At 42.5% G+C, this 13,573-nt stretch overlaps 1 long non-coding RNA gene across 1 annotated transcript; it reads right to left on the reverse strand.

Annotated features, from left to right (window-relative positions):
* Positions 1-2,251: 2,251 nt before the first annotated feature.
* Positions 2,252-8,130, reverse strand: LOC134467382 (uncharacterized). The gene is made up of 5 exons (XR_010038528.1): positions 7,807-8,130; positions 6,784-6,939; positions 5,350-5,506; positions 2,755-2,816; positions 2,252-2,413 (listed from the first exon to the last, which is right to left on the reverse strand). It is a non-coding gene; the product is annotated as an uncharacterized LOC134467382 (long non-coding RNA).
* Positions 8,131-13,573: the final 5,443 nt, after the last annotated feature.

The following is a 13,573-nucleotide window of genomic DNA, read 5'->3' on the forward strand; positions in this document are numbered from 1 at the left end:
TGTTCCCATGTCAATGGTGAGTTTTAAATAACGCAGGCCAGGGGCAATGGCCGCTTTGGCCAAGCCCAGGACAAAGTCATGTGAATGGGTCCCTCCCACCAGCCCATGCACACATGATGTAATTAGAACCTGATTCTGGGCCCTTCCTTTCCCTGGGCCCGGGACAATTGACCCCTTTTTGCCCCACCTCGATCCTGTCGGCTTCCCTGACGCAGTCCAGGGCCAGCTGGATCATCTCCATCTGTGTTCTGGCTACGCCAGCCTTTAACAGGAAAACCCTTATTTTGACAATTGTTTACATTTGTTCTCCAGACTTAGAATGCGGATAAAGTTCTTTGACAGTTATTCAAAGCTAGCTACATGAAACCACCACCAGGGTTTAGTTTGTTGTTTCTCATATGCAGCTAAAGGTAATCCCTGTAAATTGTTAATATTTTGATTTGATGTGATATCCATCCCGACTTAACTAGTATATCAGAGATACTGTTGCTAAGGGGAGATAGAACACTCGGCGGCCATCTTGGCTACGCGTCGGGGCTTCTAATTCAGATTAGTAAGACTTTCGTGAATGGGGAGTTAATGGGGAGATCAAAAGTGGGACAACTGAACGGTATACATCTCACATGGTTGGAATCGCGGTGAAAAACAAATTAAAATGGCTATCTTCGAATGACCGTATACGTGACTGAAACAATCTAAAACACATTTTTTCTTGAAGATATTTTTGAACTGCGCATGTGCCACACTCCACGACAAGACGTTCTGCTTTCCGGTTTGTTGTTTCAGATCTCCTAGATACCGTCTGCGTGGACTCCACAGACCTGTCAAAACCTCCTGATCAGCTGTCAGACTGGCATCGCTTTGTCACCAATTTAATGTAGGACTACGGCAATCTTGTTGTGGATACAGAAATGATAACTTTGTTTTTCTGTGACAGTAAGCATCATGTTCGTCCATCACTATGAAATAAATGTTGAAAAAATAAATCTGCTATACCACAAAATATGTTTTAATTTGTTGTGTAATAAAAAATTAATTGGTAGGCTGCACCACACAATTTGTGTCGCAATAGGCCTAATTGATATGTAATGAAATTAAATGAACAGGTGAAAAGAATAAAAGAATTAAACAGGTGAACAGGTGAAAAGAATGAAATCTTAACTTATAAATAACGGTGTATGCGCGTGCTTACCATCCTCGAACCATCTCCATCAATTGAGAAGCGTACTGAACTACTTCGCCACCTTTAAAAGTGTTTAAATAGACATTTAACTGCGAGAAAATGCCTCGTTTGTGCTCCTTCTATGGGTGCAACAATAGGGCAAGACGTGGGAAAGCTTTCTTTTCTTTCCCGAAAGACGACAAGACGTAAGTTTTTAAAAACTTATCATCACCGATTGGGGAAGTTAGTTGTAACCATGACAATCAGGATAAATCGTGGCAGCCTCAAGGCAAGGAAACGTGTCATTTTGTTATAGTAAGGTTTCTAGAAAAGTAATTTGGTTACTGGAAAAGTCACGTAAAAAAAACCCACACTTAATACATACATGTGATATTACCTTCTGTTAGCGACGCATCTGAAATGGGGCAGTAGTGTGTAAGAACCATGTCTGCACCCACAATATATGATGCACACTCATTGCATCCTTAAACTTTCACAGAAAGGGCCAGATTATCCTCAAGGCCAGTGTCAACCTGCCCAGGGGCCCCCACCAATAGGGGGCACACCATGATTTAACTTATTAATAGCCATATATTGTTCATAGTGGGGGCACCAGGTGAACTGGAAATGCCAGGGGGTACCACAGTGGCTTCTTAACTAATTAGATGATGGCCCATCTGCACACTCTGGCTTACAGTGACATCAAAAACAAGGTGCATTAGCAAACACATAAATCTATGATGAACATCCAAAATACTGCTTGTCAGCGTATACATAGCCTACTATATGAATAATAATAATTTTTTAAAAATGTGTTGGAACTACAATCAACACAGACGTGAGAAGTGGCTTCACTGCACCCGGAGGGCAGACCTGCCATCCAATATGACCGCTGAGGAGGCAAAAAGACGCGGATACATGATCTGTGAAGACCATTTCAGGCAGAAAGACATACTTTTCAAAGTAGGTATACTGACCATGCCCAATGCAACGAATGCATGTACAAATTTTTACTTATCACAAGTATGTAAACAGTGTATGAACACAGGTGTAGCACAACAGACACATATTGTAGGCCACTAAAACAAGCAGGAGACCAAGTATTTATTTTCATCTGTGGATGATAACTTTTATACTATTACAGTAGTAGCTATTACAGTCCACATTACAGTTGCCGTATTCTCTTTAAGGGCAAAAGAACACGTCTGGCTCCAGGTGCCGTCCCGGTCATTTTCAAGCAGCCGGTCAGTCCTGTCCAGAAAAAAAGAGGTAATGCAAAGACAGAAGATGAGTACATGGGGTTCTACGTGGAAATAACACAAATAGAAAATGAGTAACTGGGCTTTTTCTTGAACTTTAATACAAACAATTGATACACGGGCCAGTCTGTGGTTCCATACCAGCTTTGACATTTTATCATTAACAGTAGATTGACCATGAATGTAGGGTCCATTCTAAAAAGGTGGCTGCAGGGGGGAAATCATGGTTTGTGTTCATGTTACGGCCCTGAATGAAAGCAGTCCCCCACCCCAGCTCTAAAGGATGTGCCAATTTGTTCTTCCCACTGTGTATTCATGCAGCTGTAAACATACCTATGGACACCGTGGAGGGTCCGTGGGAGCAGGCTGGCACATCTGTAGACCTAGAGCCACTGCTGCAAAGAAAGGAGAAGGTAAAAGATCATAGTTGAGGGTTATGATGACCCAACCCAAGCAAACATAAAATGTAGTGTTTCAATGATTATTTCATTTGTTAACACACTTGCTCTCAGTACCAAATACCTGTCCAAATGCTTTTTGTCAAAGGAAATTGCACAGCTGAAAACACTGCTGAGGAGGGAGAGGCTAAAATTCAGGCAGTATCGCTACAGAGTTGCCCTTAAAATTAAAAAACTGCAGCAAAGGTACGCATCCCAAAACTGAACCCAACAGTTATACAGCTCTTTTCACATGCAAGCTTCATGTACACATACTTCGCATCCGTACCGTCACGGTACTGGACAGTTATGGACACTTCAGTACTCCTTACTCAAACCACCAAGTGATGTCTGTCTGTCTATCTGTCTGTACAGTTATGCACAGCGAAGGAGGGAGACCTGTGCTCCAGAACCAAAATCCCTGCCACCACAAGCAGAGAATTTTGTGAAACACCAATTGGCTCTAACCGGAGTGGGTAACCATGGCCAGAGGTACCCAAAGCACATTAAAACAATCGCACTCCGACTCCATCACCATAGCCCTCGGTGCTATGGAGAGCTGAGGGGCATATTCCAGCTGCCATCACCAATGACGCTTCAAAGGCACCTTAAGGCCAGCCTTGGCAACTTTGAGGTACAAGTTAGAAAAATACTGTATTATGAAGTTTTAAATTTTAATTGTGCAACAAGCACCATCAATAATGTATGCTCTTTTTTCCACAGCCTGGTTTCCTCTATGGCGTTTTGAACCTAATCAGAGCCAAAACCGCCAGCTCTCCAAACACAGAGAGGATGTGTGCGTTGGTGTTGGACGAGATGACTGTGAAGGCGCATCTGGACTACAACATCCGTCTGGATTCCATCGATGGCCTCACGAGCAGTGGTAGGCCAGCCACACAGGCCATGGTGTTTATGGCTCGAGGCATATGTGCCAAATGGAAGCAGGTATGCACAACAGTAGTAACTCACAGAAATTCACAACATACGACACCGACAGACAACCCATACAATCCCCCCCCCCCTTTTTTTGGTTAGGCAATTGCCTTCTTTATGTGCGACGGCACCATGGCTGGCAGTAAGATCGCCGAGAGAATTGAAGAGGCCATCCAGTTACTGGAAAGTGTTGGACTCGAGGTTTGTTAGGCTTGACAAGTGTCCATTAACCTATGATTTTACTAATCTATGAACCTGACCACCACTATCTTGATGGTAAATACATAACGAAATTAATCATTTCTGACAAGTAGTGTATTACTTTAACAATGACAATATCAATTGTGTATTACTTTCAGGTGAAATGTGTCGTTTGTGACCAGGGGTCAACTAATGTTAGGGCCATGAAGGACCTTGGGGCCTCTCTGAGTATTGAGGCGCAAGGCAGTGGTTCCCACTGCTTGCAGCTCAGGAAACAAATCCCACTGATATTTGATGTTCCCCACCTCTTCAAATCAGTGAGGAATAATTTGAAAAAGAACCCAATACATGTAAGACTATAATGAAACCATATCTGTGCGCAAATTATACAGCAGAGTACGCATTTCAATGTTACATTCACATGTTACATGTCTATTATCAAAGATTGAAGGAACAGAGGTGTCGTGGAGGCACCTCGAAGCCTTCTATGTTGAGGACAAGAGGAGCACCATCCGCATGGCACCGAAATTAACAGAGAAGCACCTGAACCTGCCACCCTTCATGAACATGCGAGTTAAACTGGCCACTCAGTTGTTTTCGCACTCCGTGGCAGCTGGTAAATACTACACTTGGAAATGAAAGTTTGGAATTAAGTTAACGGACACAAATATCGTTGGGCAAGACTGTAGTTGCACCCACACAGTTAATCTTCCTTCATCTGCCCATAAAAGGAATGAAGACAATGGTTCTGAACGGCACCCTCGAGGAGGAGGCATTGAACACAGCCAACTTCGTGGAGAGGTTGGACCGCTTGTTCGATGTCCTGAACTCGAGGTAAACCCCCTACTAAAAACCAGAACGTACAAAGCTTGATTGAGGCTGTACTTAATGAGTTTAAGATGTTCCAGAGTACAATAAGTTAGTTACTAATCAATTTTGATTCTGCAGGAGCCTGAAGGACCAGAAATACTGGCGCCGTCCTTTAACTGGCAATTCCAGCAGGCTGGATTATCTGAAGTGCAGCTTGGAATGGGTGGCATCATGGAAGTTTGGGTACGTTAACTATGAAATGAACTAAGTATATGAAAAAGCTCGCAATATTGAGAATTTTAGGATTTTGCTTAAAACACTGGTCCTCTGCAGATCTCGAAGGACACCCCCCTGCCATGCAGGTTTGGTGACGACCATTAGAAGTGTGCTGAAGCTGCAAGGAGATCTGGAATCCGAGGGAATTCCAAAGCTCTGCACCGCCAAATTAAACCAGGACTGCCTGGAGGTATGTAACAATGCTCACTCCAGGGACAATGAAAAGGGCTGCAACCTACTCATAACTGACAATGGTGTATACTGTACATACCCTCTTTTGCAGAACCTCTTCTCAGTCATCCGGGGTAAAGGAGGGCATCGCTTCCACCCCACAACTCGAGAATTTACAGCAGCCCTGAGAAGTGCTTCAGTTGCGGGGCTCTTTGAGGTGCAGGGAAGTGGCACCAACTGCCTGCCTGACGGTGCAACTCCATTTGTGAACCAGGGAGAAGGAGGCAGAAAGCAGGTTAGACCAACACCTCAGAAAGACATGGAAAAACAAATTCTATCAACATGTTGTCTTAAAGTCAATAGTTATTGCCAGTTACAGTAGACAACATTGTTGACAGTAATGTCACGACCTGGCTTAATTCAAACCCCCATCCTCATCATTGTTCAACATGTTCACACAAGCCATTTCACTGGATTTCAATGCATTGTTGCATTGCATCAAGGTCAATACATTAAAAAAAAAAAAATCATGGCAATGTGTTTTTGTCCTCTAGGATGAAGCAACACAGCAAACCCAGCCTGACACCTGGGCTACTGAGGAGGTAACTGATTTGTAGGAATTGATCAATATTCAATTAAGATATGGATATTTACTGACAGCCTACACACTATCTACATCTAAGCATTAAATACTCTGTGTGTCTTGGTTATCACAGGGCATCATGACTGGGGACAACCTGCTGGACGGGGAGCGGGAAGCCCTGGACTATGTGGCCGGCTGGGTCTGTCGGAAACTGGGGGAGGATCCTGAACTCGGGCAGTGCAGGGAGTGCGACAGTGTTCTCACTGGTCACAATAACAGCGAGCACTCCTACAGCACTGCCATGAGGGAAGGATCCTTCCTCAGGAACAAACAGTTCCACAGCACTGCAGAACTGTACAACCCCTCTGAGGCCTTTAAATTGGCAGTGAGGAGGTCAGAGATGGCCATTAAAAAAGTGCTGCCACGTGTCTGGGGGAAAAGGGGATTGACAAAGGCCCTCCAGGCGGCCATAACAAACGAGGGAGCATTTGAGGCAATCACGCATGCCCACCCAGCCCATGCGAAGGCCATTGAACGTGTGGCCTCCAAAAAATTTATCATGTGCCGATTGGGGGGTGAACTAAAACAGGTCAATCAGGAGGTTGAGACAAGGAAGTCAAGATTGCAGGGAAGAGTGGGGAGGAAGATGTTGTGCCTAAACACCAATTGAATTATTACTATACAATTTGAATTATGTTTTTTAAATGTCCAATTGGGTCATTATATTTATTTTTAATAAATGTTGTTTATTATTTACATTTCGTTGTTGATTCATGATTCAATACAGCAAGAACTACAACAGACTGTAAGAAAACACACCACAGTAATGGTGGGATGGTGCAAATAGTTTACTTTTTTATGAAACATTCGTTGGTTCGGACAACTAAGTTAAATAAACACCAACACTAGGCCATTATCTGCTTCCTATGTGGATGAAAACCATCACAATACCATTACGATGATATTTGTTAGTCAAAATGGTCAAGGTGGTAGGTGTTTGTCGTCCAGATGGCCGCCTTCTCTGTGAAATGCTGGGGGGAACCCTGGAGTCTGTGCATACATGCTGCATTGGTGGTCTGACAAATTCATGTTGGTTCCTGACAGCATCTGAAATGGCATAAGGGAGAACATTACTATTTTGCACAACGACATGAAATTAGCCACCATATCTTTATAGAGAAATATAACATGTCCTACTCTAAAGCTTGAGCACTTAGGCTACGAGTTATCACAATAGCCTCCCAAACCAAAACGGATGTCGCTTCGTCCCAAGAGCTGTCAACTAACACACGAAAACACTTTGCCGTGTAACATTAGCCAATCTTTATTTTCAGATGTGACTTCCAATTATTATGTAAAACACGACTAACTGTCAGTCACCTTAATGAAATTGTTAGCCAATGAATGTTTGATACAATTTCGATCCCACATCTTCAAGAATAACGAATGCAGGCAGCCAACTAAAATAGTCAGTAGGCACAGTTTGCAACTCATCGGAGTTTTTTTTTCCTTTGACATAAAAACGAACCTGCTATACTGCCATGTGCTCATTCCTTTTTTGTATTCAAACATGGGCAGAAGTTTTTTTTTTAAATCACTTCAGGAGACGTGGCGTGGGTGGACTGCGTACCCCCGTGTACCATGCCCACTACACCCCAGACAACAAGCTAGTTCTAGCAAGAAGTTCTAGCCAAAGCAAGATGCACAAGCAACGTCAGATTACACAGACTGACAATATATCTGCCAAGACATTGAACGATTAAAGCAGCCTAGAATCAAACGCTTTTGTAAAGTCGAGCTCATGTTGGAGGCGAGGTGCTGTAGTTTTAGCATACAGTAGTAGACCTACCTACGGATGTCATGGAGTCTGAAACACCACATTATTAACACACACGGAAAAAAACAAATGTGGAAGCGGAGGATAAAGTAATATACGTGCCAACATTTGACATATATTTCCTCCAAATCACGTACCTTTCGTCTGTATGAGGATTCCCAAGACTGTTGTACATCTGGCGGGTAAATCCCATTATACTACCTGGTTACGGTACGGTCGGAAAACGTGCCACACACATGGCAACAGCTGATGAGGAACGAGCCGTCGTAAAAGCTATTTTTTGCGCTTGCGTCGATGCGATGAGATGATTGGATCAATGATGCCACAGCTCAGCAACCGATTGGCTCTTGTTGCCAAGTAGGCGGGAGATAAGCAGGCATTCGACGTTTTGGCGTTACGATTTCACACCGTTTATTCCTATGGAGACATTCGTCAGTGTTCTATCTCCTTGTTAGAGTACCTCTGGTATATCAGAATCCCAGCTTCTTAATTTTGTCATTTTACACTCATTGTATTTACTTTGTTACTGTAGCTTAGCTCCAATATTGCCGTTCGTGAAAATCATACTGACAATACTGTTTGTTCGTAACTGTTATTTAATTCGAGTATTCTTTAACATAAGAGATGGTAGATTTATATGAATGCATTTGGGTCATTTCACGTGAAATCAGACACTTTGGGACCCGACCGACCCGGATTTCAATCATACTTGGTGTGCCTTTTCAGTAGCAAGGTAGCACCCCAGAACTGCATTGGTTTGAATCTGACACTAATATTAAGGGAGAAACAGACTAGGAAAGGTTCACATGTGAGGGTAGGACACTATACATTCAGCCTTGAATACATCAGTCAGTGTTAGTCACAAAAAGATGCCTGTGGTGTTGTTTGAAAGCTCTTTTCTGGCTCTACATATTACACAATCACCTTGGAATACAACTACTCTCAGAATATGAATTATGATAAATTGAAAAATTAAAAATTGAATATCTAAAAAACTTATATTTTAAAATGGCCAGTTCCTTATCCAAACGTAGCCGGCAATGTCATGAGCAGCACCTAAAATGCTGGTGTTCGGTTTGTTATTCATTTCAGAGAGAAGTTGACTCACAAATATGGCGTCATACAGACCACTTACTAATAATATGGTAATACCATAGTAGCATCACATGACAAAACAAAAACAAAACAAAAATGGTCAGTGTCCATGGTCCCAGGTTTCAGAAACTAAGGCAGATGTCCATTTATACACACCAAATGATGATATGTGAATGTTTGAACATTCCTTCTCTGTGTACCTGTGCCATCTTCCCTTTACCGTACTTTAAAGAGATAATCAATGGCTACACTCTCATTTTGTACTCTACCAGTGCATTTGAAGCAGCAGCTGTGTCTTTTGTAGATAATGTATAAGTACGTCCCGTTGCAGTTACAGGTTCCACTACCAGAAGCACATCCTGATGATCCATGACAAGTCTATCTGGTCTGAAGGGAAAAGTGAAGGATGGAGATGGCCCATGAGGATGCAGGAAGTTCAGTTTCACCTCTCCAGTGCTCGCCATACATTCCTCAAGTTAATAAAACCGACAGACAAGGGACAAACGTTTCATCAGTGTGATGTTCTTGACATTATCCTTGACAAATTCCAACAGTTGGTATGGCGTTACAATTTAATTGTCAATAGGACGTTGCAGACTTGCTCGTGCAGCAAGCCATTTAACTGTCCCTCCAAGCCATCACATGGACCTTTGCCATGTGATGTGGCAAAAAAGTGCCACTCTGCAGGTATGTGAAAATCTGCCTCGTGGTGGCACAAATTTGTTGTGTTTTTAAGGTTCTTATATTGTGCAGCACAGCCATCAGAAAAAATATAGGATCTTCTTTGGACGTTCTGTCATTGATGAAGTGTCACTGAGGAACTGAATTAGAAGCTTCTGAAACAGATGTACAGCAATTGTATCATGAATGTTGCAGTCTGAAATAACAACAAAACAGTTTTCCCCAGTTTCAACTGATCTTGGTAGTAGCATACAAATGGATGGATTGTGGCCTGCACTGGTTGTTCCAGTGAAATGATTGAATAGCATCTTGAATTACAAAACTATAGTTTTAAAAATGTTCCTGGTTCAAGGGAGTCAGTCAAGGATAATGTCAAGAACATCCATTGCCAGTTTGCCACAACAGAGATGTACCATCATGAAGCTGAGAACTTGTTGAAAAGGTTTGAATCTGCAAGAACTACTCCAGGTACTCAAAAACTACACAGCTTCTGCCCATTGTCAATGGACACAGTGGAAGTTAGGCCATTTTGAGCATTCAGAGAAGGCAGAGTTGAAAGAGTGAGCTCAGTAAAGGAATGTGTTACATTTTCAAGCATCAAAGGGTATGTTGTAGCTGTATATGATGGCAACTGGTGGCTAGCATGTGCTGAGGAATGTATGGCGAGCACTGGAGAGGTGAAACTGAACTTCCTGCATCCTCATGGGCCACCTCCATCCTTCACTTTTCCCTTCAGACCAGATAGACTTGTCATGGATCATCAGGATGTGCTTCTGGTAGTGGAACCTGTAACTGCAACGGGACGTACTTATACATTATCTACAAAAGACACAGCTGCTGCTTCAAATGCACTGGTAGAGTACAAAATGAGAGTGTAGCCATTGATTATCTCTTTAAAGTACGGTAAAGGGAAGATGGCACAGGTACACAGAGAAGGAATGTTCAAACATTCACATATCATCATTTGGTGTGTATAAATGGACATCTGCCTTAGTTTCTGAAACCTGGGACCATGGACACTGACCATTTTTGTTTTGTTTTTGTTTTGTCATGTGATGCTACTATGGTATTACCATATTATTAGTAAGTGGTTTGTATGACGCCATATTTGTGAGTCAACTTCTCTCTGAAATGAATAACAAACCGAACACCAGCATTTTAGGTGCTGCTCATGACATTGCCGGCTACGTTTGGACAAGGAACTGGCCATTTTAAAATATACGTTTTTTAGATATTCAATTTTTAATTTTTCAATTTATCATAATTCATATTCTGAGAGTAGTTGTATTCCAAGGTGATTGTGTAATATGTAGAGCCAGAAAAGAGCTTTCAAACAACACCACAGGCATCTTTTTGTGACTAACACTGACTGATATATTCAAGGCTGAATGTATAGTGTCCTACCCTCACATGTGAACCCAGGTGAAAAAGTGGTTCAATTTAGTACAATAAAAGCATGACTGAAGTGTACTTAGCATGTTAAAAGTGCACTCATGCTTTTTGTGCTAAGAAAAAGTATGTTTACAATATGCTTATTTAAAGTGTACTTAAAATTAGATGTAATTAAGTTGCTCTCAAAGAAAGTACACTTAGCGAACCATACTTCAAGTGTACTTCGAAGATGTTTGGCTAAAGTGTATTTAGAGGAATATACTAATAGTGTTCTAATAGTGAACTTACTAAAAGTGTATTTTTTAATAGCATATTGCAATTGCACTTTTTTAAAGTGCAATATGATTACACTTCACCCAAATGTCTTTGAAGTGTGATTTTCTATAGTGCGCTTTAAAGTAAATCGTTTTAACATATTGCAAGTACACTTTTTCTAAGTGCACCATGATTGTACTTCACCCAAATATCTTCAAAGTGTGCTTATGTCACAGGTGGGGCGCGCATTTGCTGGCCGCGCCCACTTTGATTCTACGACCCTGGGAGTTCACTGCACAACACCAAAAACCAAGACACAAGTTCCAGTTTTCGTTCTATTTATTTACCACCACTGGATTAAAAGTCAAAGGGGTAGGCCTAGTTGTCTCTGTCCATTACCCACGGGGGAATCCACCCACGCCCAAGTTTGAAGTCTCCAATGGAATGCTTGGACAGTCCAGCCACCAAGTCCATCCGTGCGGGGGTTGCGAGGTGAATTACACTGCAACGGGGGCATGGCACACACGTTCAATCGGGAGCAGCTGGCGGTGATGAGAAGCGATGGGAGTTCTTCTGCGTAGGCCCGGAATAGCTGGTTGGTCTTCAGCAGTCTTGGGTGCGAGCGAGAGGAAAAGAGAGAGCGAGAGAGCGAGAGAGAGAGGCGCACTCACGGGGGCCACAGTAACCAGGCGAATACGAGTCTCTCATCTTCACGGTGGGGTGCATGTCCGTCTCACCCCTTTCCATCGAGGCAGGTTCACCTGGCCGTCACTCTGATTGCGGACTCCTTCTGGGCACTATGCCAGTCGCGCTCCCCTCCCCTCCGAGCTGCCAGTTTGCCTTCTGATCCATAGGATCGCGTCCACTTCTCATCCAACTTCTCGTCCCTTTCGCCTGGCTCTGTCCGGTTACCGGTGTCCGACGTCTCCCATTTTGCCGCTCCACTCTCGCCTCTCTCCCCTCAGGATGGCATTCTCGCAGTCATCTCTCCTTGCGGCTTCCTCCTCACAGTCTAGTTTCTTGCCGTTGAAAACTCTGCTCACCAACCCACGTGCACCAATCACCTCCATCCTCCCCACCTGCGCTCCATTATCCTAATCATGCTCCAGGTGCATTACATTGGGAATGAATGACATCTAGTTTTCGGTTCACTTGGGCCTCAATTGTCACCCCGTGACACTTACACAAAGTGAATTTACCCATAATGCACCACCATGCATGTCCCATCATGCAATACACTTCTTGGAGGTACATTTCTCAAACAGAAAGCCATTCATCCTGAAGGAATATTTTTGGTTTGCATGAAAATATTACTCATTGTTATATTCTGTGTTTATTTTAGGGGTTTTTAAAATTTAAAGTGGTACACAAAAAATGACCATGTTCCCACCGTCATTATGATGGTCACGTATATATTCTGGTATATATAGGCTCACACTTCTCACATAGTCTTGGTTGGAGGTAAGTTGGAACTAATTGTTCAAACTATGATTACAGTGTCACCATTAATCATCAATTCAAGTGATCAATTGCAGGAAAATCAGGAAGAAGTTGCAAGATTGAAAGAATGTGAAATGTGTACCTGAAATCTCTGTAACAATGCAATGACTGTAAATGTCAGGCATGCCAGGCATGCATACTGTAACACTACTGTGACTGTGGTTGTGTGTAATGTACCAGCTCGGAGAACCAGCATGGATTGTAATATTACATTTATATTATTTCATGTACTTGGGAGAGTACTGTAAATACACTTCAAGCATACCTGTTATATATTTACAATACTTAATATGACATACTTTTTACATACTTAAAATGTTCCAATGTTGTCACAAGAAGCATGAAGTTAATATACTTTTATTGAACTTCTAGTAACAATAAAATGTTATAGAAGTGTACTCAAGCACACTATTAATGCCATACGAATGCATGAAAAGCGTGTTTGGAGCATACTTTCAAAAGTATGCTTGTAGTGCACTTAAAGTTGTCCAAAAGCGGTGCCAATTTAGCATCCTCAGTGTGCTGCAAGTGTGCTGAAGTACTGCTTTAGTAGTGCTTCAGCGCACTAATAGTGCAATGAAGCGCACTTTAAATCGCCGAAAATAGTACACTTTGTACTAAGTACGGTCAAAAAAAGTACACTTTAAGTATATGGGTTTTTCACCTGGGAACCTTTCCTAGTCTGTTTCTCCCTTAATATTAGTGTCAGATTCAAACCAATGCAGTTCTGGGGTGCTACCTTGCTACTGAAAAGGCACACCAAGTATGATCGAAATCCGGGTCGGTCGGGTCCCAAAGTGTCTGATTTCACGTGAAATGACCCATTTGTATGTTTTTCAGTTTCACAATCATACATAAACGACAAAACTTCACCCTCGGTGTCGCAAGTGTTTTCTATGGAGTTGTTTAGCTGCCTGGATAGCAGATACTACGACAATCTGAGAGGCCAGAACAATCTGTGTAGACATAACAATAAGATCC

The sequence above is a fragment of the Engraulis encrasicolus genome, chromosome 2, assembly GCF_034702125.1.
Source record: "Engraulis encrasicolus isolate BLACKSEA-1 chromosome 2, IST_EnEncr_1.0, whole genome shotgun sequence".
NCBI lineage: Eukaryota > Metazoa > Chordata > Actinopteri > Clupeiformes > Engraulidae > Engraulis > Engraulis encrasicolus.